Source organism: Neofelis nebulosa, chromosome 11 (genome assembly GCF_028018385.1).
Source record: "Neofelis nebulosa isolate mNeoNeb1 chromosome 11, mNeoNeb1.pri, whole genome shotgun sequence".
Classification (NCBI taxonomy): Eukaryota; Metazoa; Chordata; class Mammalia; order Carnivora; family Felidae; genus Neofelis; species Neofelis nebulosa.
Window position 1 is genome coordinate 88,106,963 of NC_080792.1, and position 24,677 is coordinate 88,131,639.

The window sequence follows — 24,677 nt, forward strand, 5'->3', positions numbered from 1 at the left end:
AAATTTTTTTTAAAAGCAGTTTGAGGTTGCTAATGAGTTCTTGTGAAATTGCCTGTCTGACCGTTAGAGGCTGATGATACTCCAGATGACGTGTATACTTTTGAGGTCACCCACCTGGGCTCTAAGACCAACATGACAGAAAGAGTTAGGAAAGCTGTCTGGCTTGGCTGCAGCAAAAGAAAACCCAGTGCCATTTCCCCCTCAGCTTTATTGAAGTGTAACTGGCAAATAAAAATTCCCTAGAAAAAATTGCCCATAATTAAGGTCTACAATGTGGTTTCCTGCTATGCAATGTACGAAATACGAAATACGCGTACATTGTGAAATGTTTACCACGATGAAGCTAATGAACTTATCCATCAGATTACATAGTTACCTTTTTTATTTTTTTGCCACTGACTTTTGGAATCCTGAATTCACAGAGCCTGGTTGCTTGGCTCCCACTCTGGGCTGACACCTGCTGTTGTCTGCTGCGAGCCATTTCAGCCCCACCACGAGCTGTGTGGAATGAAAATCAGGTGAAATCACTCCACTCGATGAGCTGGCCAGATTTGGGACACCCCTCTGCGGAGCGGCCGCTGTGAAAACATTACGGGTGCTGCCGGACCGTCTGGTTGTGCAGATGTCCACGATGAAGGGTTTGCTTTCTGATGGCACAAGTTAAAACTCAGCTGCTGATCGGCTATTTCTGGTGCAGACTCGTTGCCTTCCTAACTGTGATTCCTGCCCAAAGCAGCAGGTTGGGCGAGGGCATGTCACAAGGACCATGACCCTCCCACCCACTCCTGGCAGATGGGAGACATCTCATGGCTATGGATTGTTGCATTTGACTTTTCCACTAGTTGTAGTCTCCATCAATGAACTGACTGATAGTCTGATTCTCTGGTTTTGAGAGAGAGAGAGAAGAAGGAAGAAAGAAGAGAGAGAGAGAGAGAGAGAGGGGATCCAAAGTAGGCTCTGTGCTACCAGCATAGAGCCCAATGCGAGGTTTGAACTCACAGACCATGAGGTCATGATCTAAGCTGAAGTCGGACCCTTAACCAACTGAGCCACCCGGGCACCCCAAGAATTAAAGTTTTAATTACTGAGTGGGACATAGTGACTTTTTAACAACAGAGAAAAACAAAATCCCAGTACCTGGGAGGCTCAGGGGATAAGAGGAGAGAGCATCACTGATCTTGGCTTTTCAGAACTGTTCTAGCTTGGAACTGATGGCCTCAAGTAGTCCCTCTTAAGCTAATAACTCAAGGGAATTATTTGGACCGCAGCCAGAACCCTAGGATAGGAGGTCCCATCTGGGGAGTCCTGATACCTTGACTTTCAGACAAATACACACCCTCCTAGGAGGGCCCTGACACTGTAAACTCTGTTTCAGGTGGGGGGGTGGGCAGGTTTGGCCTCTGGGACTGTACTTCTTCTGTGAGTCCCCTGGACATCATGATATTCATTGCCTGTGCCCCGGAAGGTGTTCAAAGCAGCTTCAACTTACTGGCCACAGGTGTGCTGTGCTGAATCCTTGCGCCTCTGCTCAGGTAAAGAAAGGCTCGTACAGAAATGTTAAGAAGCCATTTCCTTGTCTAAGATAAACCTTTGTGATTCGTGGGTTTCATTTCACCTGGGTCCAAGATCTCTGTATGGCATAACCAAGTTCAGTGATGTATGCTGGTCTCATCCAGCTGCGTGGGGTCCTACTGATCATGTTTTGTTCTCAAGATGCCTTGGCCCAAGACAAAGGGCATGTGCAGAAAAGAGTTAACCTAGCAGTTCTAGAAAGGCGTGCTTATAAGGTTGGCCCTTGGCTGGCATCTGAAAATGTGGATTTGGGGAGGGTTCCAGTTTCTTTGAATGGGTGCACCAGGGTTTGCTAGCATTTCTCATTAACCTCTATAATCCACTTATTGACAAATCAAAGTGGGAGTCTTGGTTACAAGACAGAACATAGGGATGCTTGGGTGGCTTAGTCAGTTAAGCAGCCGACTTCGGCTCAGGTCATGATCTTGGGGTTCGTGAGTTCGAGCCCTGCGTCGGGCTCTGTGCGGACAGCTCAGAGCCTGAAGCCTGCTTCGGATTCTGTGTCTCCCTCTTTTTCTGCCTCTCCCCGACTTGTGCTTTCTCTCTGTCTCTGTCTCTCTCTGTCTCTGTCTCTCTCTCTCTCAAAAATAAGCACTTTTAAAAAATTTAGAGCACTGCCAAACTCTTTTCCACGGTGGCTGAGCCGTTTGCATTCTCACCAGAAATGCAGGAGGGTTCCAATTCCTCCCCAGCCTCGTTAACAGTTGTTGGCCATCCGTTTTGATTCTAGAGATTTCATCTTTCCTTGAAGTGATGCTTCATTGTGGTTTTGATTTGCATTTCCCTAATGACTAGTAATGTTGATTTTTATGTGCTTATTGCCAATTTGCATATCCTCTTTGGAGAAATCTCGACGCATATCCTTTGCCTATTTTTATTTTTTAAAGTTTATTTAGAGAGAGAGAGTGTGTGTGTGTGTGCGCAGGCGTGTGGGCGAGTGGGGGAAGGGCAGAGAGAGGGAGAGAATCCCTAGCAGGCTCCGTGTTGTCAGCTCAGAGCCCCAAGCAGGGCTCGATCTCACGAACCTAGAGATCATGACCTGAGCTGAAGTCAAGAATCAGACACTTCACCGACTGAGCTACCAGTGCCCCTCTTCGCCTATTTTTAAATTATATTACTTGCCTTTTAATTATTGAATTGTAAGAGTTCCTCCTATATTCTAGAATCGAGTCCCTTATCAGATATATGATTTGCAATAATTGTTCCCATCCTGTGGGTTCTTTTCACTTTCTTGATGGTGTCATTTGCAACACAAAAGTTGTAATTTTGATGAAGCCCAATTTATCTACTTTTTATTAGTCATCTGTGTATTTTGTGTGTATCGAAGAAGAGACACTGACTTGTTTCTTTTTTTTTTTTTTTTTTTTAAGATTTTATTTTTCAGGCTCTGTGCTGACAGCAGAGAGCCCGACACGGGGCTCGAACTCGCGAACTGTGAGATCATGACCTGAACTGAAGTCTGATGCTTAACTGCTTGAGATACCCAGGCACCCTGAGACTGAGTTTTTAAATTAAGAAAAGATCTTTAGCTGAGGGAATGGGATCTGTCTCCAAGTTGTCACCTTGGAAGGCAGAGCACCTTAAAATAATAATAATAATAACAAAAACTCCAATTTTCTGGTCACTGATTTATGTGCCAGGCACCGTGCTAAGCACATTATATACTGTGCTCTTTACTCATTAAATCCCCAAATAACCCTCAGAGGTAAGTGCTATCAACATCCCCATTACAGATTAGAAAACAGAGGCTCAGAGAGGTGTCTGAGCACAGCGAAAAAGTGACAGAACTGAGAAATGAACCAGGCCTGACTCTCTCCATAGCCTACAAGCTAGCCACTTCCAGCCATGCTGTCATTACTCAGATATTTTGGGAAATGCTTTGGGAATGACCTCTGAGCCCATTTTCAAGCAGCAGGAAAAACAAACAAACAAACAAACAAACAAACAAACAAACAAAAATCCAGTCTCCTGGTTGTACTCATTAAGACCTGGAGAAGTTCCTCTTCATTTGGCCTCTGGCAGAGTGGGAAGGGCAGGCATGGCAGGAGGCCAGGGTGGGCCCAGGAGGGAGCTAGGAGACCTGTGGGCATGCGCAGGGGCTCCGTTGGCGGGCTGGAGAGGCAGAGGTGGGTGCCCCGTCACTGAGCAACCTTCGGTAAGTCACTTCTCTCTGAACCTCAGTTTCCGTGGCGTCCCGATGGAGTGGGGGCTGGCATGGGTGGTGAAAGAATTCACCCAAGTCAGAACAAAGGAGATGGAGACTTATTGAATACACTGCAAGAGAGCAGCGGGCAGGACAGCAAAGGAGAGACTGTCTGCCACCAGGCGGTATTGTGGGGCCACAGTTACAGGGTGGGAGGAGGAGATATGGGAACATATGGGAACTTTTTTTTTTTTTTTTGGTAACTGTGTAAATGGCCCATTGGTTAGTTAAGGCCTGTGGCTATTTTAAGAAGAGTTGCCTAATGAGCCTACTTCATTGGGGGCGGGGGGTGGCTGTGGGCTAATTTACCTCACTCAGGTTTCCACTGCTCAAGCCTGTTGCCTAGAAGTGGCCCTGATCATCCCCCCACCCCGACAGGTCGGCAATGACAAATCCTTGGCATTTGAGTGGAAGTCTCATCTTCAACGGCTTCTTCCTGCTGAACGAGGGGTGTAGAGATGTCCCTACGTATGGATCAACATTGGTCGGTTGGGAATTTATATGTTGGGATTATGAAAGGCAGAGGCGGCTGTATCCAAGGCAGATAGCACGTGTGAATTTTCCCAAGTGGAAAGGATCATCTGTCAGCTCAAACATGTGGCCGTGAAGGAATCTCGGCACCAGGCGGAGAGAGATCTGGAAAATAAGATGATGATTATTAGGATGAAAAAGAAAAGCCCTAATTAAACGACTTTTGACCCAAATCCTCCTCCAGTCCAGGAGTTTAACCAATCATGAATGGAGTGGGAGGGAGACTTTAACATGCCAATTTGGGTAGTATTCATCTCAGTAATTTTTGTGGTTATCTGGAGTATATATATAACACTCTGGGTTTTTTTTTTAAGTTTGCTTATTATTATTTTGAGAGAGCGAGAGCACAGTGGGGGGGAGGAACAGATAGAGAGAGAGAGAGAGAGAATCCCAAGTAGGCTCCATACTGTCAGTGCAGAGCCTGATGTAGGACTCGAACTCACAAACCATGAGATCATGCATGACTTGAGCCGAAATCAAGAGTCAGATGCTTAACAGACTGGGCCACCCAGTAGCCCTGTACATTCTATTTTAATAAACCGTAGGTTCCTTCTTGAGCTGCAGTTGGGATATCAGGGGCCGTTGAGTTTTGGAGGGCTCCCTTTAAATTTGTGGGTGACTGCATGCTGGGCTTGATTAAAGGTGGTGGCTACATGCTTGGGTAAAGCCTCTACTTGCAATTTTACATCAATGATGCAGCTCCTGGGACAAATACCATTAAGAGATAAAACCATCAGGAAGCCCTCTTTGTTTGGTATCAAGCCTTAACAATATCCTAATTATGAGAAATTGCTGGCAAATGGGGGAAGACTCCTCTGGGGGATAAGGCCATCCCAAGGGCATCCTCTATGCAGTCAGAGGAAAGTGGGGCCATCTATGATCTCCACAAGTCCAGAGTTGACCCTGTGGAGGAGGGTAGGCTCTGGCTTTTAGGAATGACTGTGTCATCCCAGCCACACAGAATTGGTCAAGGTGATAGTTGAGTTATACAATTGTTGAGTCCATCCTGTTTTCCAGCTGTTCAAATAATCATATGCCCATGGGGTCTGCTTATTATCCCCACAGAGTAACAAGCACAGAGATTGTCTACATATGAGCCATTGTGGCAATTTCTCTGGTTTCCAAGTTGTCTAGCCAAGCAAACAACAAACATTCAAAGACAATCAACTAGAATTTAACATCCACGAAGGTGTGTTATTGAAACATAATTTTTCTCTAAACTCACCTTCCAGAGATAGTCAAATCAAGACTAACTCATTCTTTTTTAATGTTTCTTTGTTTATATTTATTTTGAGAGAGAGGGAGAGAGCGTGAGCAGCGGCAGGGGCAGAGGCAGAGAGAGGAGGGCAATAATTCCAAGCAGGCTCCGCGCTATCAGCACAGAGCCCGATGCGGGGGCTCCCACTCACAAACTGTGAGATCATGACCTGAGCCAAATCAAGAGTCAGATGCCCAGCCACCGGAGCCACCCAGGTGCCTCCTAGATTGAACTTTTAATAGCCTCTTGAGGCCAGAAGCCAATCCAAATACCTGCCATTAGACATGCCTGCAATACCTGTAGATGCGGGTGAATTTCTCTTCTCGGGATCCCCCAAATATCCTGAGGTTTCTGCACCCGCCAGGAAGTGATGTTCTTTACCCACCAGGTAAGGCTGCTGGAAACTCTGTAAGCAAGGTATCAGGCCAACATTTCCAAGGAGCTTCATTGGCTCCATAAAGTCAACCTTAGTTCCTTAGAGCTGTCTGGTCCCATCTGAGTCTATGCACGTCTCTGTCAAATAGGACGTTCCAGTCAAAGCCTTGGTAAAATAATGAAAGTTTCTAATGGGTCCTGTTACAAGGAGAACAGATTCTCGGGGTGCCTGGGTGGCTCATTTGGTTGGGTGTCCGACTCTTGATTTCGGCTTAGGGCATGGTCTCATGGTTCATGGGTTTGAGCCACGAGTCGGGCTCTGTGCTGACTGTGGAGCTGGCTTGGGATTCTCTCTCCTCTCTCTCTACCCCTCCCCGCCTCAAAATAAATATACAAACTTAAAAAAAAAAAAAAACAAGGACAGATTCTTGTTGAACTTATGCAAATAATTGTAATTGCCAAGGAAGAAAGAATACTCACTGAGATTTTCTGAATTTTAGAGGGTTCAGGTAGGGAGAAAAGTTAAATGTTTCAATTTGCTCATAAAAGAATACTTTATCATATTTCTGTAAGTCATGGATATCTTAAGAGAAAGTTTCCTTAATCTGAAAAAGCAAACATTAGAGAACCAGCAATGTTTCAAACCAGAGTCATAAAACTACAGTCATCTTCTTTAATTCATTCAGTTCTACATTATTAATTTCTGTTCTGTTTGAACGAAGCTTTCCCATTAGTTCTGGAAATTCTTACCCGGTTCAGTTTTACGATCTTAAAGATACCAATTACCCGTATTTGTCAAAAACAAAAACAAAAACAAAAAAACCCGTCCTTTTCATGAATCGCCTTGAAGACAAAACTCGTTTTGCAAGAGCATCGGAACAGTAACTATAAATGACAAAAAAAAAACCCTCAGAAATGGACATGGTTAAAGATTTGATAGTAAAGTTCATTATAATGTAGCTGACAAGGAAATCCAGTTATTTCTGTGACACCTGGCATTTTATTTTATTTTATTTTTTAAAATTTTTGTTTTTTTTTAATTTTATTTTGAGAGGGTGGGGGAGGGGCAGAGAGAGAGGGAGACACAGAATCGAAGCAGGCTCCAGGCTCCGAGCTGTCAGCCCAGAGCCACCCAGGTACCCCAACACCTAGCATTTTAATGATTAGAATGTCAAGTGATGACCTTATATCAAAACATATTAAAACCCTAGGGACTGTATGTAATTTCTAAAGCAGTTATAGCATTTACCCATACAATACAACCTAAGGCTAATTACTATGAGTTTGATGGTGCTTCCCTAGTAATTTAACAGACCAAATCAACAAGCCCAATGAGTCAAAAAGGCTTCATTGACAATTCAAATCTCAGGGACGTTTATTAGAAACCTTAGAAAGTTTTAAAACACCTATCTAAATAGGATTACAGATCATTATAAATTTTGAGAAGTTTTAACTTTAGTCAAAGACCTGATAAAGACAAAACATAGAAACTTTTGTTTTCTGGGCAGATAAAAAAAAAACAAAACACCTTTGTTTACACTTTCTTATCAAGAGCAGACCAACAATCCAGAAAACTTTGTCTTTTTAACAGAGTATGGTAGAATTTCAATCTTATACCAGGTGTACTTTATTTATTTATATGTTTATTTATTTTTGAGAGAGTGAGAGACAGGGAGACAGAGTGTGAGTGGGGGAGGGGCAGAGAGAAGGGGACAGAATCCGAAGCAGGCTCCAGGCTCTGAGCTGTCAGCACAGAGCCCAACACTGGGCTTGAACTCAGGAACTGTCACATCATGACCTAAGCCAGTCTGACGCTTAACTGACTGGGCCACCCAGGCGGCCCCCAGGTGTACTTTTAAAATCCATTAGTTTCAAGCTTAGTCTGTCCTGACCACACATAAAATTCTTCTCTAAGCTTTCCCTTCACAAACCTACAGCTTTCTTTTGCATTCAGATTTTGTCCTACGCCTTTTCTCTAAATAGCTAGTCTCACTTTAGGACAATGTTACTTTCTTTTTCGCTCAACAAAATATATTCTCACCTCTTATATTCTTCTTACACATCTCCTACTGTCCTACATACAGAGTTGCTTTCCTTATCATTTCTATCAGTCTTAATTACATTTAGCAGAATTTTAACTCTTAGAAACCTTAGTCTCTAGGGAAAACTAGTAACCAATTGTGAACTGTATTACAGCAGGATTCTTTAGGTTGGCAAATTTATAAATACATGTCATAGTTTTTCATTGTATAATCTTTCAGTAAAGCACAAAGCCATGTTTTCCAACAGACCCAAATAGCTTTAATTTCTCTGCAAAGAAGCCAAAAGCTGGTAAACCTTGTGTTTAGTAATTAATGTCGAAGTATTTTATCTTATTTGGAAAAGACTTAGATAGCCAATGAATTCAACTTAATTTAGAATTTAGCTTAGCAAAACTTTAAAGTTTCAGGTTAGCGAAGGTTTTGAAAGCTATTTTAAGAATTACCCTTGAGAACTTTATGAGACAGACATAATTGACCATAATTTTTTAAAGTTTATTTGTTTATTTATTTTTAGTAATCTTGACCCTCAATATGGGGCTGGAACTCACAACCCCAAGATCAAGGGTCACATGCTCCACTGACTGAGCCAGCCAGGTGTCACCCCCCTTTTTAAGTTTATTTATTTATTTATAAAAGTAACCATCATTTTAAGCCATCCTTTTGCTGACCAATTGCCAGAGATATAATGTGAGCTTATTCGACTTTAGTAAACTTTGGTAGAATAAGAGTTTTATATTTAATGCTGATAACTCTGAAGATATATGTAATTAAACCAACAAACTTAAATTAGCTTTAATACTGAGTGTATTCCACCTATGTCCATTAAAAGTCAATCAGTGGGGCGCCTGGGTGGCGCAGTCGGTTAAGCGTCCGACTTCAGCTCAGGTCACGATCTCACGGTCCGTGAGTTCGAGCCCCGCGTCAGGCTCTGGGCTGATGGCTCGGAGCCTGGAGCCTGTTTCCGATTCTGTGTCTCCCTCTCTCTCTGCCCCTCCCCCATTCATGCTCTGTCTCTCTCTGTCCCAAAAATAAATAAAAAACGTTGAAAAAAAAATTTAAAAAAAAATTAAAATAAAAGTCAATCAGTTTGTTCCCCATTGTCAATTTTTATCTGAGGTACCTGTGGGAAAATCTAAAGTGGGCAGTTTTAGCTTCAGAAAGTTTTGGGTTTTTTAAATTTTTTTTTCAAAACTTATTCGTTTTTTTGAGGGCGGCGGGGGCGTGTGTATGTGGTGAGAATCCCAAGCAGGCTCACGCACAGCGCAGAGCCAGATGTGGGGCTCAAACCGTGAGACCGTGACCTGAGCCAAAATCAAGAGTCAGACACTCAACGGACTGAGCCACCCAGGTGCCCCTAGATTTAGAAAGTTTTAAAGGGACGCCTAGGTGGCTCAGTCAGTTAAACATCCGACTCTTGATTTGCACTTTCTTATCAAGAGCAGACCAACAATGCAAGAAAACTTTGTCTTTTTAACAGAGGGTAAAGCAGAATTTCAATCTAGGGAGCCCCTGGGCCTTCGGGGGGAAAGGGAAAGATGTGGGCTGGAACAAAAGAGCAGTCATCTAGAATGTCCACAAGGTCAGATGGGCCATGAGACCCAGCAAGACAGATTCTACAGTTTTTGTGGAGCTTGGGACCTTGGGGACAGTGCCATGAAGGCTTGCCCGTGAGACCTCTGACCATTTGGAGTTCTGGCAAAAGAGGTCAAGCCGGAAAATAGTATTATAAGAAAGAGTTCCATGGAGAGGTCATACCTCTTGATTTGGGAATTTGTACCGAGGCTGGGAAACATTACATAAAAAGATGAGAAGTTTTTCCTCGGGCCTTGGGGATCATGTTTGTTCCATTTTTAAATTATTGCTATTTTTTAATGTTTATTTATTTTTGAGACAGACAGAATTCGAGTGGGTTAGGGGCAGAGAGAGAGGGAGACAAAATCTGAAGCAGACTCAAGGCTCTGAGCTGTCAGCACAGAGCCCGACGCGGGGCTCAAACCCACGAGCTGTGAGATCATGACCTGAGCCGAAGTCGGACGCTCAACCGACTGAGCCACTCAGGCGCCCCCACGTTTGTTCCATTAAAAAAAAAAAAAAAATACAGCCCCAGGGTGAGTCCGGAGGCATAGAGGGGATTATAAAGACCGGCTGCTGGTTTCCAAAGGGGCGTCCCAGTAAGGGGAATGGAGCTTTGACTAGTGGTCTTGATTTTAGTCAAAGCGCCCCACCAGATCAGAGAAAAAGAACTTTGCTGTAGCTCCTCGTCTCTAAGCAGGATTCCTGAGGCATACGGATTGTAACACTCCTACGGCTCCCTCAAGGACTTCTTTAATGTTTGCTCTGGTTAGTGTTACTTTCTTCCGATAATGGTAACCCCTCCACACCAAGATATACTTTAGCAATCGCCTTTCAAACAGTATGGCCCACTGATATACATTTGAAGGGTTTCGTGACTAATGTTTTACTAAACAATTAAAGCAACTTTATTTTAACAATAGCAGCCCTCCAAGAACCTGGGGGCCTTGCTTTTAACATGCACAGATTCCTTAGAGATTTACACTATCCCTAACCCCCACTCACTAAAAAGTCTGTCATCAGTCACTCCTCATAATCCCAGGGCAGCTCTTTCTACCCATGGGTCCTGTCCCCATGCTATAATAAAAGGACCTTTTTGCGCCGAAAACATCTCAAGAATTCCTCCTTGACCATTTACTCGCGGCCCCACATCATCGCTGGTCTAAAAAAGGGCCAGACCTTATACGGGGTGACTGAGTCTACTGGGATGTCCCCCCCCCCGCCAAGGAGAGGGTCATGGCAAATGGCATTAGCAATCCCTATTGGGGCATCCCCTACGACAGGAAAGCCAGACAGCGGGTGACCAAACCAGGTCAGAAGAAGGAGGTGGGGGGGGGTCACCACTCAGATGCATGGGAATGTGTTTTGCCTATAGATCAAGATGGTGGCTGTTTCCTTGGAAACAAAGGAAAAAGAGGGGGTTCCTAAAAGAAGCTAGGCAGATGACAGTCAGCCAGTGTCAGTAATGGGTCCCAACTGAGTCTGTATCATGCAGATTTACCCTGGATGATCTGCAGAGGGAATGGGAAAGGAGAGGAAGGGGTCCTTCGCCCTCACAGGGGCGGACAGTCTGACCTGTTCGCCCTCAGACCTTCAGACCACACTGGGCAGCCACCCTGGCCAGAGACCTTCAGCTGTCCGAGCAACACCAAGGTTAGGCCACCAAAGGGCCAAAAAGAGAAAGGAGAGGGAGGAGAGGATCCCTCTGATGGGCAAGAGGGTAAATTCCTCACCCTTTCAGGCAAGGGCCATCTAGCAGGTTCCCTGCAGGGCTCTGGATCCTTGCTGAGGACTAACCGGAACTGGAGGTCATCAGTTCCCCAAGAAATAACTAGAGTCTGTCCACCAAGGGAAAGTCCCCAACAATCCAGGGAGAGTCCCAGGCCAGCAGAGGTTCCCCATATGGGCCACCAAATGTGGGGCGTCCCGGGGTGGGGGCAGCGGTCGTGGCAGTGCAAGAACTCACCCAAGGCAGAACACAGAAGATTAGCGAATACATTGCAAGGGGGCAGCGGGCAGGACAGCAAAGCACAGACTGCCACAAAGTGGTGGTGAGGGGCCACACGCATAGGGTGGTTGAGGAGGTATGGGAACATATGGAATTTTCCTTTTTTTGGTAACGGGCTGTTTGTAAGTAGCCTATTGGTTAATTAAGGCCTATGGCTATTTCAAAGGGGGGTTGCTTAATGAGCCCGCTTGCATTCAGCCAGGTGGTCACTGCTTTGCTCAAGCTTCTTAACTTTTATTTATTTATTTTTTTTTGACAGAGACAGAGCATGAGCGGGATCAGAGAGAGAAGGAGTCACAGAGTCCAAAGCAGGCTCTAGGCTCTGAGCTGTCAGCACAGAGTCCAACACGGGGCTCGAACCCACGAACCGTGAGATCATGACCTGAGCCAAAGTCGGACGCTTAACCAACTGAGACACCCAGGCGCCCCACGCCTTGGTCAAGTTTCCATTGCTTAAGCCTGTTCCCTAAAAGCAGCCTCTACAGTTTCCTCTTCTGTAAATGGGGAATTATCATAGCACCTCCTTCATAGGGTCGTCTGAGGATCATCTGATCTAATGAAGGTAGGATGCTTTGCTTGAAGTCTGGCCCTTAGTAAGACTCAGTTAATGGTCACCAATTATGTCGATTGTTATAAGGAATGTGGGAGGTTCTCGAATATTGGGTTATGGTACTTGGGTTTTATCTCTGAGGCAGTGGGGGGCTGTTCAGAGTTTTATAAGTGCAACATCATCATGACTTTAAAGGCTCCTCCCTTCAAGGTCGTAGGAAAGAGAGCTGAGCAGAAAACCCAGCTGTTCATAGGTGCTGTGCTGGGACTGGAGTGGCCCAGTGGCCTATTTGTAATTCTTCATTATATTCAGAGAACATAAATAAACCAAAGGCTTTAGTTACATTTTAGGATTGGACCTAAAAACAGCCAAACAGTCTTGTGTTCTGCTTCCTAGAATCTACAGCTACAGAGCCCCAAAAAGAAGGAATGAGGATTCAAAGGCACCAGCCCAGGGATAGAATTTCCCCCACCCTGCCCTGCGCCCCACAGCCTTCCCCATGAGGGCACACTGAAGTTAGGGAGAAGGCGTGGGCTGGCCAGGGGGCTGGGCTGTTATCAGGGTAGTGCAGTGGGGCGGGGCCAGTGGGGCGTGGCTATTCTGTATCTCTCCGGGCACAGAGCCCACAGGCCTGAGCTTTGAGGGGACAGGCAGCCATATCACCAGGCATCAGTGATGGCCTGGAGGGTCAAGAGAGTTGTTGGCCTGGGATACAGGATCCCTGGGCTCTGGAGACTGTGAACTTGGGCTACTCCCAGCTCCTCTCGGAGTCTCAGTGTTTCAAACTGTGCAAGCAATGAGTGCCCTGCCTCTGATGTGTTCTGAAGGATGTCCTCCTGGCTTGGCTCTGGGAGCACTAAGGAATGTCCTGGATATTTGCTGGGAGCACAGAGGAATGTCCTGAATATTTGCTGCCAGCATCCACTCCTACCCTGTTGTTACAGCATCTCTTTTCCTTTGCGAAACCATCCCTTCCCCTCCCTGTCCACGTGGTTTTAAGGGCAGGCGAGCCGGGACCAGCCAGTGAGAAAACCCTGTGATTGCTTCAGGGATGGGAGCCTGGCCCAGAGCCAGCCAATGTGGGTTTGCCCTGGGACTTTTGCTTGAGAAAGAGCGTCTCTCTGAGCTCTGTATTTGTTCAGCTGACCGCACGGTGCTTTGCTGGCCACGTCTGCTTCCATGCGGGGTAAATGTGCCTGTGTATGAAGCCAGCACAGGGAAAGCAGGGATGGGAAAGAAACAGATTCCTAATATCTGAGCATCTTGTTCCAGCCATGCTTCTGGGTGAGCCCGAATTCTCCCTCTTCTGCTTCAGCTAGTTTGAGATGGGTTTCTGGCCTTTACAACCATTGATTCTGGCACACTAGGAGAACAATCGTAATCATAGCAGCAACAACGCTGTCCAGGAGCACTTATCCAACGTCAGGCGCCAAGGTGGTGGTGGAGGGGGGCGGGGCTTGTCTGCTATAGCAACTGCCATTGATGTTGTTTCAAGTTGCTGGCACAAAATGATAAAATAACGTTGACGGACTTCAGCAGTTTTTATTATTTTTTAAAATTCTTTTTAAAAATTATTTTCATGTTTACTTATTTTTGAGAGAGAGAGAGAGAGTGCGCATGTGCACAAGCGAGTGAGAGGGGGGCAGAGAGAGAGGGAGACACAGAATCCGAAGCAGGCTCCAGGCTCCAAGCTGTCAGCCCAGAGCCCGACCTGGGGCTCGAACCCATGAGCCGTGAGATGGTGACCTGAGCTGAAGTCGGATGCTTAACCAACTGAGCCATGCAGGTGCCCCATATTATTTTTAAATGCTTTAAAGACAGTGCACCCCTGTGGTAGGGACAACGACCTGCTGCTCCATCTGCCTTCGAGGCAGTAATTGCTGTCCAGGTGCAGGGACGCTGGCAGGCTGGACACTCCCACAGGATCTGCTGCTGCAGAGACTTTTCCCAAAGCGGCTGCGACTGAGCACAGTAGGGGTTGAAAGGTCAGGTCATTTCAGCCCAATGGGGAAAACCGATGGGTAAGTCTGTCTCCGGAGCCCCCGGTGGGGTTGGCCAAGGCCTTGTGGCCTCCTCCCCCACCGACCACTCCTTCTTCTCAATCTCGTTTCCCCCCTCCTTTCAGCAAGGTGGAGCCCTAAAAACTTCTTGCACCCCAAGCTCTGTCTCAGCCTCTGCTTTTGGAGAACCCATCCCATGACGCCCTCACTGTACCTGCCCCTCTACCGCGCCTCATGTGCGCTTCCGGGCATTGTACCTGTCTTGTCCTCTCAGTGTTATTTCTTCTGTGTTACAGATAAGGAAACCGAGACTCAGGAAGATGAAGACTGGCACAAATCACTTGTCTGCTTCGGTTAGAAAATGCCAAGGGGCGCCTGGGTAGCTCAGTCGGTTGAGTGACTTCAGCTCAGGACACGATCTCACAGTCGTGGGTTCGAGCCCCTCATCAGGCTCTGTGCTGACAGCTCAGAGCCTGGAGCCTGCTTCGGATTCTGTGTCTCCCTCTCTCTCTGCCCCTCCCCTGCTCGAACTCTGTCTCTGTCTCGAGAATAAATAAACCTTAAAGAAATGAAAGAAAGAAAGAAAGAAAGAAAGAAAGAAAGAAAGAAAGAAAGAAAGAAAGAAAATGCCAGACCAGGGGACTTCTGGCTGGCTCAGTGGGTAGAGCATGCCACTCTCAGTCTCGGGGGCATGAGTTTGAATCCCACATTGGGAGCAGAGATTTCTTTCAAAAAATTTTGGGGCACCTGGGTGGCTCAGTTGGTTAAGCATCTGACTTCGGCTCAGGTCATGATTTCACGGTTCATGAGTTCAAGCCCCGCATCAGACTCTGTGCTGCCATTGTGGAGCCCACTTCAGATCCTCTGTCTTCCTCTCTCTGCCCCTCCCCAGCCTGCACACACTCTCTCTGTCTCTGTCTCAAAAATAAAATAAACATTAAAAAAAATCTTAAAAAAAAAAAAAAGAAAAGAAAAATTTGTTTTTATTGGGGCATCTGAGTGGCTCAGTCAAAGTGTCTGACTTCGGCTCAGGTCGTGATCTTACGGTTTGTGGGTTCGAGCCCTGCATCGGGCTCTGTGCTGACAGCTCAGAGCCTGGAGCCTGCCTAGGATTCTGTGTCTCTCTCTCTCTTTCTGCCCCTCCCCTGCTCAGTCTTTCTCTCTCTCAAAAATAAATAAACATTAAAACATTTTTTTAATAACAATAAAAAATTCTTTTTATTGAGGTATAATTGACAAATAACATTATATTAGTTTCAGGTGTACAATGTAACGAACTCAATATGTGTATACAATGTAAAATGATCACCACAATAAGTCAAGTTAACATCTGTACCATACATAGATAGTTAACAGAATTTTCTTTCTTGGGGCACCTGGGTGGCTCAGTTAGTTGGTTGGGCATTTAGCTCTTGATTTCAGCTCAGGCCGCACATCTGGGCCCCACATCTGACAGTGCAGAGCCTGCTTGGGATTCTCTCTTTTCCCTCCGTCTCTCTCTCAAAATAAATAAATAAACTTTAAAAAATTAAAAAAATAATTTTCTTTCTTGTGATGAGGACTTTTATGATCTACTCATTTAGCAACTTTCAAATATGCAATACTCTTTTGCTCTTTTTTTTTTTTTTAACATTTATTTATTTTTGAGACAGAGAGAGAGAGAGAGAGCATGAACAGGGGAGGGTCAGAGAAAGAGGGAGACACAGAATCTGAAACAGGCTCCAGGCTCTGAGCTGTCAGCACAGAGCCCGATGCGGGGCTCGAATTCACGGACCCTGAGGTCATGACCTGAGCCGAAGCTGGACGCTTAACCGACTGAGCCACCCAGGCGCCCCTCTTTTGCTCTTTTAAAAGTCTAGAGTAGGCCCTGGCAAGCATTTTCTGTAAACAGCTAGATAGTATATATTTCAGGCTTTGCAGGCCATATGGCCTCTGCCGTAGCTATTTAACTCTGCTGTTGTACATGAAAGCAGCCATAGATGGTTTGTAAATGAATTGGTACCACTGTGTGCCAATAAAACTTTATTACAAAAACAGGCAGTGAGGGGGAAAAAAAACCCAGTGGTCCAGATTTGGACCAGGGGCTGTAGATTGTTCACTCCTGCCCTGCCAATCAATAAAACAATAAAGCAAGTCCTAATTTGTAGCAGTTGCTGAATTCTGTGGCATATATACGTCCTGTGGCCAATTTCAAACTACCAGTGTGAGGTCACAGACACCTGGAATTGAGAATGGGCAGGTGCAACAACACCTCACACAGCTGTAATAGAAAGAGCCTCAAAAGGACAGGTAAAACTAAAACACAGTAAAAGATTTAGGAAGTAGTGACAACTGAGCATTTGTTACCTTTGTTTTAAATGCAGCTTTAGTTGTAAGTTTATTATTTAAATGTTTGCAGTTTTTAAAAAAATTTTTTTTAATGTTTATTTATTTTTGAGACAGAGCGTGAACAGGGGAGGAGCAGAGAGAGAGAGAGAGACACAGAATCCGAAACAGGCTCCAGGCTCCAAGCTGTCAGCACAGAGCCCGACGCGGGGCTTGAACCCTTGAACTGTGAGATCATGACCTGAGCCGAAGTCGGACGCTTAACCGAATGAGCCACCCAGGCGCCCCTAAATGTTTGCAGTTTTAAAATTTACTTTTTACTACAATTTAAGTGATGCTGGTGTTTAAAAAAAAATGGTTTGCAAACTTCCTGAAGGGTCCACAAATGGGTTTCCTGAGCCTGTAGGAGTTCCTCCACTGCTCTGATTGCCAGAGGTCACGACTGGGGAGTGGCAAAGAGAGCCTTGGCCTGCACAGGGAGCATCTGCTATGTATGGGATTGAGGCCAAGGGCACGTCAAAGGGGGTTTCTCTTTCCTCTCAGGTGAAACCGCCATCACGTCAGTAGCTTGATCATTGCATAATCAGAGGGCCCGATTACTCAAGGTCAACCATTGGTCCCTTCCATACTGAACCTGTGTCGTCATCATCCAAAGTCCCCAAGCTTTTGAACATGGCCCACCCTTCAGTTCAGACTATTGACTCTCATTCTTCACAGGGGCAATGGGTGAGTTAGCTTTGGCTTACGAGTTGCTGTTTAACCTCTTTGAACCCTCTTTTCCCATTTCTGAATGGAAGGAAGAGGTGTTATGAGTCTCTAATACCTACAGGGATAGGCGTGATTCTGCGTCTAGTATTCTGTTAGGGAGTGGTTACACAACATCCTAAATGTTCTAAATGCCACTGAACTGTTCACCTTCAAAATTTTATGTTATGTGACTCTCACCTCAATTAAAACATTGTGGTGGTTCTCGAATTTTCTTTTTGATTTTGTGCATTGTTTTGATACTGAAAAGTAGTATTTTTATTGAAGACTAATATACATGGAAAAGTGAAAAAGTATAAAGCTCTCTGAATTTTCACAAACTGAATACATGTTTAACCGGCTCAGAGGTGTGTTTTATTTTATTCTTAAAAAAAAAATTTTTAATGTTTATTTTAGAGAGAGAGAGAGAGGTGGGGCAGAGAGAAAGGGAGGCACAGAATCCAAAGCAGGCTCCAGCACAGAGCCTGATGCTGAGCTTGAACTCATGAATGGTGAGATCATGACCTGAGCTGAAGTCAGACGCTTAACTGACTGAGCCACCCAGGCACTGCTTTATTCTTTATAACAGAATTAATGCAAGTTAATTTAGGGAAAAAAGGAGAAAATACATCTAATTAAAAGTAAAGAAAGGGGCGCCTGGGTGGCTCAGTCAGTTCAGCATCCAACTCTTGATTTTGGCTCAAGTCATGATCCAGGGTTGTGGGATCGAGCCCTGTGTTGAGCTCCATGCTGAGCATGGAGCCTACTTGAGATTCCTTCTCTTTCTCCCTCTGCCCCTCTTCCACTCTCTCCACTCGTTCTCTCTCTCTCTAAGAAAAAAAAAAGAGAGAGAGAAAGAAATACAGAAGACAAACCTGCCAGTTATCCTCCTTCATCTATAGACTATAAACAACCACCATGACTGATTTAGACACAACCACTGAAATATACATAGATACATAGATAGGTGTGGATATGAGTATAGTAACAATTTTTATTTTTTTACATTTATTTATTTATTTTCAATTTTTTAAATGTTTATTTTTTGAGACAGAGAGAGACAGAGCATGAACGGGGGAGGGTCAGAGAGAGAGGAAGACAGAATTGGAAGCAGGCTCCAGGCTCCAAGCTGTCAGCAAAGAGCCCGAAATGGGGCTTGAACTCACAGACCGTGAGATCATGACCTGAGCCGAAGTCGGAAGCTCAACCGACCGAGCCACCCAGGCGCCCCTGTAACGATTTTTTAAATATATGCTTTGTGAACACTTCTCATGATTGTAAACACCTATGTTCATTGTGTGTGTGTGTGTGTGTGTGTGTGTTTCACTGAAAGGCTGTATCATAATTACTTTACCCAACCCGTAGAAACAAACAAAATCTTGTCATTAGAAACAGCATCTACAATGGTCTATCTTACTTGAATGTGCAGTTTCTTTAGCAATTATTTTCTTTGTTAAATGACTCTGAATTCATATTAATAAATATCCTATTTTTTCTATTGTCTTCTCCCCTGCCCCACACCCTGTCCAGGTACTAAATCCTAACACTCTCACATGTATAATCCCACACCTTTCTCCCTTCTCATGCAATCACAAGCAATTATATATACATATAAGGGAGAGTTGACTTTGTTGTGTAAAACTAGGATCATACACTATGTGGGGCTCTGCATCTTTCTTTCCCAAATGTTTAAATATTGGCAACTGTGCTGGATATTCCTTTGCCCCTCTAAGTCTCTTCCCTCCCTAACTCTTTATCCCTAACCCTTCTGTCCTCAGCTTCCCAGAGGCTCCTGCAGGAGGCAGCAGGAGGGAGAGGAGACGTATTTACCCTAGATGTTCTAGTGCAGCTGTGTTCTGCTGACCACCACACTCCCGCTGGGTGGCTACACCCTCTCCAGCTTTGGAAACTGTTCCCTCTCCTTGCCCCTTCGGGTCTGGGGTGGTAACTGACCCCGTGTTGCTGGTCCCAGAGAGTTTCATTATCCCTTATTTGCTCCCTTAAGTTTGTCCGTGACTCTGTAAGTAGGCCTTCCATTAAATGCCTCTTAAATAGCCTTCTGAGTATGGCAGCTGTTCCAGTAACTAACTTAAAATTCTCAGCGTCCGACTCTTGGTTTCTGGCTCAGGTCATGATCTCACGGTTTGTGAGTTCGAGCCCCCTATCTCTCTGCTGTCAGCACAGAGCCCGCTTGGGATCAGATCCTCTGTCCAACCCCACTCCACCCCCCCCCCCATCTCTGCCCCTCGACCGCTTACTCTCTATCTCTTTCCAAATAAATAAATAAACTTTAAAAAATAAAATAAAATAAAATTCTTTATAACTCTTAGTGTACCGGGGTGTCTGGCTGGCCCAGTCAATAGTGTACGTGGCTCTTGATCTTGGAGTTGTGAATTCAAGTCCCACATTATGTGTGGAGATTACATTACATGTGGAATGTGTATATATATATATATATATATATATATATATATTCTCTCTCTCTCTCTCTCTCTCTCTTTCTCTCTCTCTCTCAAACACTTAGTAAACCAACTCACACTATTTGGGCCTTGGAGGCCAGCCCCTTGGTTTATAGCCACAGGACTAAAGATAATTGTATTGCCAGTAGGTCTGACTCCTGGGGGCAGGAGGGAAAACAAGGAAAATTTGCAGCCAGGCCATATGAAGTATGTCTGACCATGTCTTCCTGGTGTGGCTCTAGCTTCCTGCCTCTGTTTCCCCATTCCTTATCTCTTGGCTTCCTTCTTATTGTGGAATAAAAAGAGGTAACCAGTTTAGGTTCTCCTAGATCGTGGCAGCTTTCTAAAACAAAGGATCTGCTGGCTGTCCGAGGCCACTGCAGGTAAGAAGAACCAGAAAGACAGGAATGGGGGAGAAGCAGACTGTTCTCTCAGCCTGTCTCCTTTGCATCCTCTATTAAACACTCACTTACAAACATTTGAAGATAAACAAGCTTCAGCCCACATCCTCTAAGTATCCTTAGTGCATGGGACACACAGGTAAATATGCATTTATAATACATGTGGAAAGTACAGTAAACATCACCCCTAGCTTTGGGGTGGGTCACAGAAGGATTTCCAAGGGAGGTAGTGTCTGAGTTGGATCTTGAAGGAGGAGCTGGATCAGCCTGGCCTGACATGGTGTTCCAGAGGAGGGTGCTAAGACCCAGTGCTGAGAGAGACTGAGCAATGAATGTGTCAGAAACTGCTAGATGTTCAGTGTGGCTGGAAAATAAGTGGTGTGTGTGTGTGTGTGTGTGTGTGTGTGTGTGTATCCAAAGGCAAACGGGTTAGAAGGGTCATGAAAGCCGAGAGAAGAGCACTGGAAAGCCATTGAAAGCTTTTAAGCAGCTGAATGACAGTGTTATTCTTAGGGTAGGGTTCTTCTGGCTGTTACGTGGAGAATGGATGGAAGGGGCAACCTAGAAGCTGAGAGCAGGTCAGAGGCCGCTGTGATCCGGAAGAAGATTGGGGTATTGGGATGTGGGTGAAGGAGGAGTTAACGGATGGATTTGAGAGCTATGAAGGCAGTAGAAGGTACTGGATCTAGGTTTATTATAATGATAATATGGACAATAACATCATACAGTGACTTAAACAATAGCTCTGGTTTCAACAACAACAAAAAAATAGCTCTGGTTTCAGATGAGTGGAAATCTTCCCACACAGGCTGCACAAGAGGCATGGGTAGGAATCTCCACTCTGCCCTTTTTATTTGGAAAAATTTCAAACCTCAGGAATTCCAAGATAGTTTCTGCCAACATCCATATATCCTTCACTTACCTGTTGTTACATTTTGCCTTTCCCTTAACCTCTCTCTCTCCCTCTCTATTCTCCAACGCCCCCCCCCCCCCATGCCTTTAATATTTAGGTGTGTTTATGTACAGCTTTTTTTCTAAACCACTTACAAGTTAGTTGTAGAAATTATGATACCATATCTCTAAATACTTCAGCACTCACCTCCTTGAATAAGAGGATTCTCTTAGATAATTAGAATACCAATACCTGTACAAAAATTAAAAAAATTTTTTTTAATGTTTAGTATTTGAGAAAGAGAGCAAAGGAGGGAGGGGCAAAGAGAGAGGGAGACAGAATCTGAATCAGCTTCCAGGCTCTGAGCTGTCAGCACAGAGCTTGATGCGGGGCTCAAACCATGAAATCATGACCTGTCGGGGCGCCTGGGTGGCTCAGTCGGTTAAGCGGCCAACTTCGGCTCAGGTCACGATCTCACGGTTCATGAGTTCGAGCCCTGCTTCGGGCTCTGTGCTGACAGCTCAGAGCATGGAGCCTGTTTCAGATTCTGTGTTTCCCTCTCTCTGACCCTCCCCCGTTCATGCTCTCTCTCTGTCTCAAAAATAAATAAACGTTAAAAAAAAAATTAAAAAAAAAAAAAGAAAGAAATCATGACCTGAGCCGAAGTCAGATGCTTAACTGACTGAGCCACCCAGGTGCCCCTTTAAAAATTTTTTAAAAAAATGTCTTTTCATTTTTGACAGAGACAGAGACAGAGCAGCAGTGGGAGAAGGGCACAGAGAGAGAGGGAGACACAGAATCTGAAGCAGGCTCCAGGCTCTGAGCCATCAGCACAGAGCCCAACACAGGGCTCAAACCCATAAACTGGGAGATCATGACCTGAGATGAACTCAAGACGCTTAACCAACTGAGCCACCCAGGTGCCCCTAGAACACCAGTATTTTAACAAGAGAAATAGAACATTGATGCAATATTATAATCTAATATAAAGTTCATATTAAAATTTTCAAGTTTTCCCAATAATATCTTTTAAAGCTGCTGCTTATTATTTAAAAAAAAAAATCTCATATCCAATTGGAGATTGTGCATTGTATTTAGTTATCAGGTCTCTCTTTTCTTCCTTTCCTTTTCTTCCTTCCTTCCTTTCTTTTTTTTTTTTTTCTTTCTTTTCTTCTTCTTCTTCTTTTTTTTTTTTTGGTGGGAGGGGTCAGGGTTAGAAATGTTAGTTTACTTATTTATTTATTTAAATGTTTATTTTTGAAGGAGAGAGAGACAGAACATGAGCAGAGGAGGGACAAAGAGAGAGGGAGACACAGAATCCGAAGCAGGCTCCAGGCTCCGAGCTGTCAGCACAGAGCCCCACGTGGGCTCAAACTCACGAACCACGAGATCCTGACCTGAGCTGAAGTCGGACACTTAACTGATTGAGCCACCCAGGTGCCCCGAAATGTTAGTTTATTTAAAGAAGATAATTGAACAAAATAAAGGAGTCCGAATGCAATCAATCCTACTTTTTTCTCTATAAAGATTATTTTTGTAACTTTTTATTTTGAAAGAATTTCAAACTTACAGAAAAGTTGCAAAGATGGTAAGAAGAGTGTTAGTATGTGTTTTACTCAGAATCACCAATTATTTACTTTATCACATTTACCTTACCATTCTCTTGTCTACAAATATATGTTTGTACTTTTTTTGTGAACAATTTGAAAGTAAATTGCCTCTCTTGCTCCTAAATACCACGGGGTACAATTTCTAAGGACATTGTCTTATGTAACCACAGTACTATACTAGTACCAAAATCAGGAAATTTCACATCGATACTATACTATCCATATTTCAACTTCTCTAATTGTTGCAAGAATGCCCTTTATAGTTTTTTTTTTTTTAAGAGAACTGGGATCCAATCCAGGATCACACATTGAATTTAATTATTGTGTCTGTTTAAGCTCCAAGATTGCTTAGCTTGTGTATGTGTATTTCACAACATTGACCTTTTTTGAAGAGTTCAGGCCACTTGTTTTGAAGAATGTTCTTTAATTTGGATTTGTGTTTATTTGCCAGGATTAGATTCAGGGGAAAATGTTTGAATGCTACATAAGTAATGGTATGGCCTTTTGAGGGCAAAATATTAGGGGGCACATGTTTAGATGTTAAGTTTTATCATTTGGTTAAGCCACGTTGAAAATTTGGAAGTTTATTCTGCTGTTTGGACAAGTTGGTTATTGAAAGGGTTTTCTCAGCTGTCAAATGAGGACAATAATGACCCAGGTTTCACAAGGTTGTTGAATTGATGCATGTAAAGCACTTAGAACAGTGTCTGGCACATTGTATTTGATAAATTATTTTTATCATCACTATTTTTATCAAAGTTTATAGAAGCCTTTTTAAAATTCTTTTAAAAATGTGTATTTATTTTTGAGAGACAGAGAGCGCGCGCATGAGTGGGGGAGGGGCAGAGGGAGAGAGGGAAACACAGAATTGGTAGCAGGCTCCAGGCTTTGAGCTGCCAGCACAGAGCCCAACGGGGGGCTCAAACTCACAAGCTGTGAGATCATGATCTGAGCTGAAGTCAGAGGCTTAACTGACTGAGCCACCCATGCACCCCAATAGAGGCCTTAATATGTAAGAGGTACTGAGTTGTAACTCAATTCTTTACTTTTCTAGCTCCTGGGACAGTGTATGACATATAGATGACATTTAATAAATATTTGTTGGCAAATGGCAGCTCTCTGAGATATATTACTGTCACTATGCAACCATTTTAGAGATGAGCAAACAGCCTCAGAGCAGTGAAGTAATTTACCTAAGGTCATGCACATTACAGTGAGTGGCAAGAACCAGATGTGAACCTAAGCTTGTAGGGTTTGTAAAATGTGGGATAAGGTGGGGGGCAGTTGGCTGGCTCAGCTGGTGGAGTGTGCAACTCTTGATCTCGGGGTGGCAAATTTGAGACCTACATTGGGTGTAGAGATTACTTAAAAATAAAATCTTTTTTCCTTTTTTTTTTTTAAGTTTATTTTGAGAGGGGCGCCTAGGTGGCTCAGTCGGTTGGGCGACCGACTTCAGCTCAGGTCATGATCTCACAGTCTGTGAGTTTGAGCCCCGCCACTGGGCTTTGTGCTGACAGCTCAGAGCCTGGAACCTGCTTCAGATTCTGTGTCTCCCTCTCTCTCTGCCCCTCCCCTGCTTATGCTCTGTCCTTCTCTGTCTCAAAAAAAAAAAAAAAAAAAAAAAAAAAAAAATTTAAAAAGCTTCTTTTGAGACAGAGAGCGCATGTGCACCACCGGGGGAGGGGCAGAGGGAGGGAGAGATTCCCAAGCAGGTTCCATGCCGTCATTGCAGAGCCCCACGTGGGGCTTGAACTCAGTGAGATCATGCCCTGAACCGAAATCAAGAGTCAGACGCTAAACCGATTGAGCCACCCAGGCACCCCCAAAATAAAATCTTTTTTTAAAATGGGGATAAAGCTTGAAGGTGTTTTGCAAAAGCTCAGGGCTGGGTAGATGTGAAGAGCTAAACTGAAGATAGCTTTGTACAGTGCTCTAGCACAACCACGTGGTAGGCGCTCAATAGATGTCTGTTGAATGAATGTAGAAAGCAAATGAGTCACCTAGAAAGAGATCATCCTGTTCCGGCTGGTGACAGCGCGTGTGAATGACCTGGAATCCTTTTCTCTCCGTAGTGGTCCTTGCTAGTCACCAGACCAATTTTTTTTCCAGAGGGGTGTGGCTTCCGGCGACCCCGC

General features: G+C 44.5%; 3 long non-coding RNA genes across 4 annotated transcripts; 2 read left to right on the plus strand and 1 right to left on the minus strand.

The window, feature by feature from the left end:
* Nucleotides 1-4,479, plus strand: LOC131489398 (uncharacterized). The gene is made up of 2 exons (XR_009250535.1): nt 1-1,532; nt 2,943-4,479. It is a non-coding gene; the product is annotated as an uncharacterized LOC131489398 (long non-coding RNA).
* LOC131489400 (uncharacterized) lies at nt 4,300-24,666 on the minus strand. The gene is made up of 3 exons (XR_009250536.1): nt 24,543-24,666; nt 21,140-21,184; nt 4,300-4,411 (listed from the first exon to the last, which is right to left on the minus strand). It is a non-coding gene; the product is annotated as an uncharacterized LOC131489400 (long non-coding RNA).
* Nucleotides 4,682-17,411, plus strand: LOC131489401 (uncharacterized). Of its 2 annotated transcripts, XR_009250538.1 has the most exons (3): nt 4,682-5,952; nt 11,821-12,123; nt 16,554-17,411. It is a non-coding gene; the product is annotated as an uncharacterized LOC131489401 (long non-coding RNA). The 2 variants fall into 2 exon arrangements; XR_009250537.1 differs by lacking the exon at nt 4,682-5,952 and having other exon boundaries at nt 11,411-12,123.
* Nucleotides 24,667-24,677: the final 11 nt, after the last annotated feature.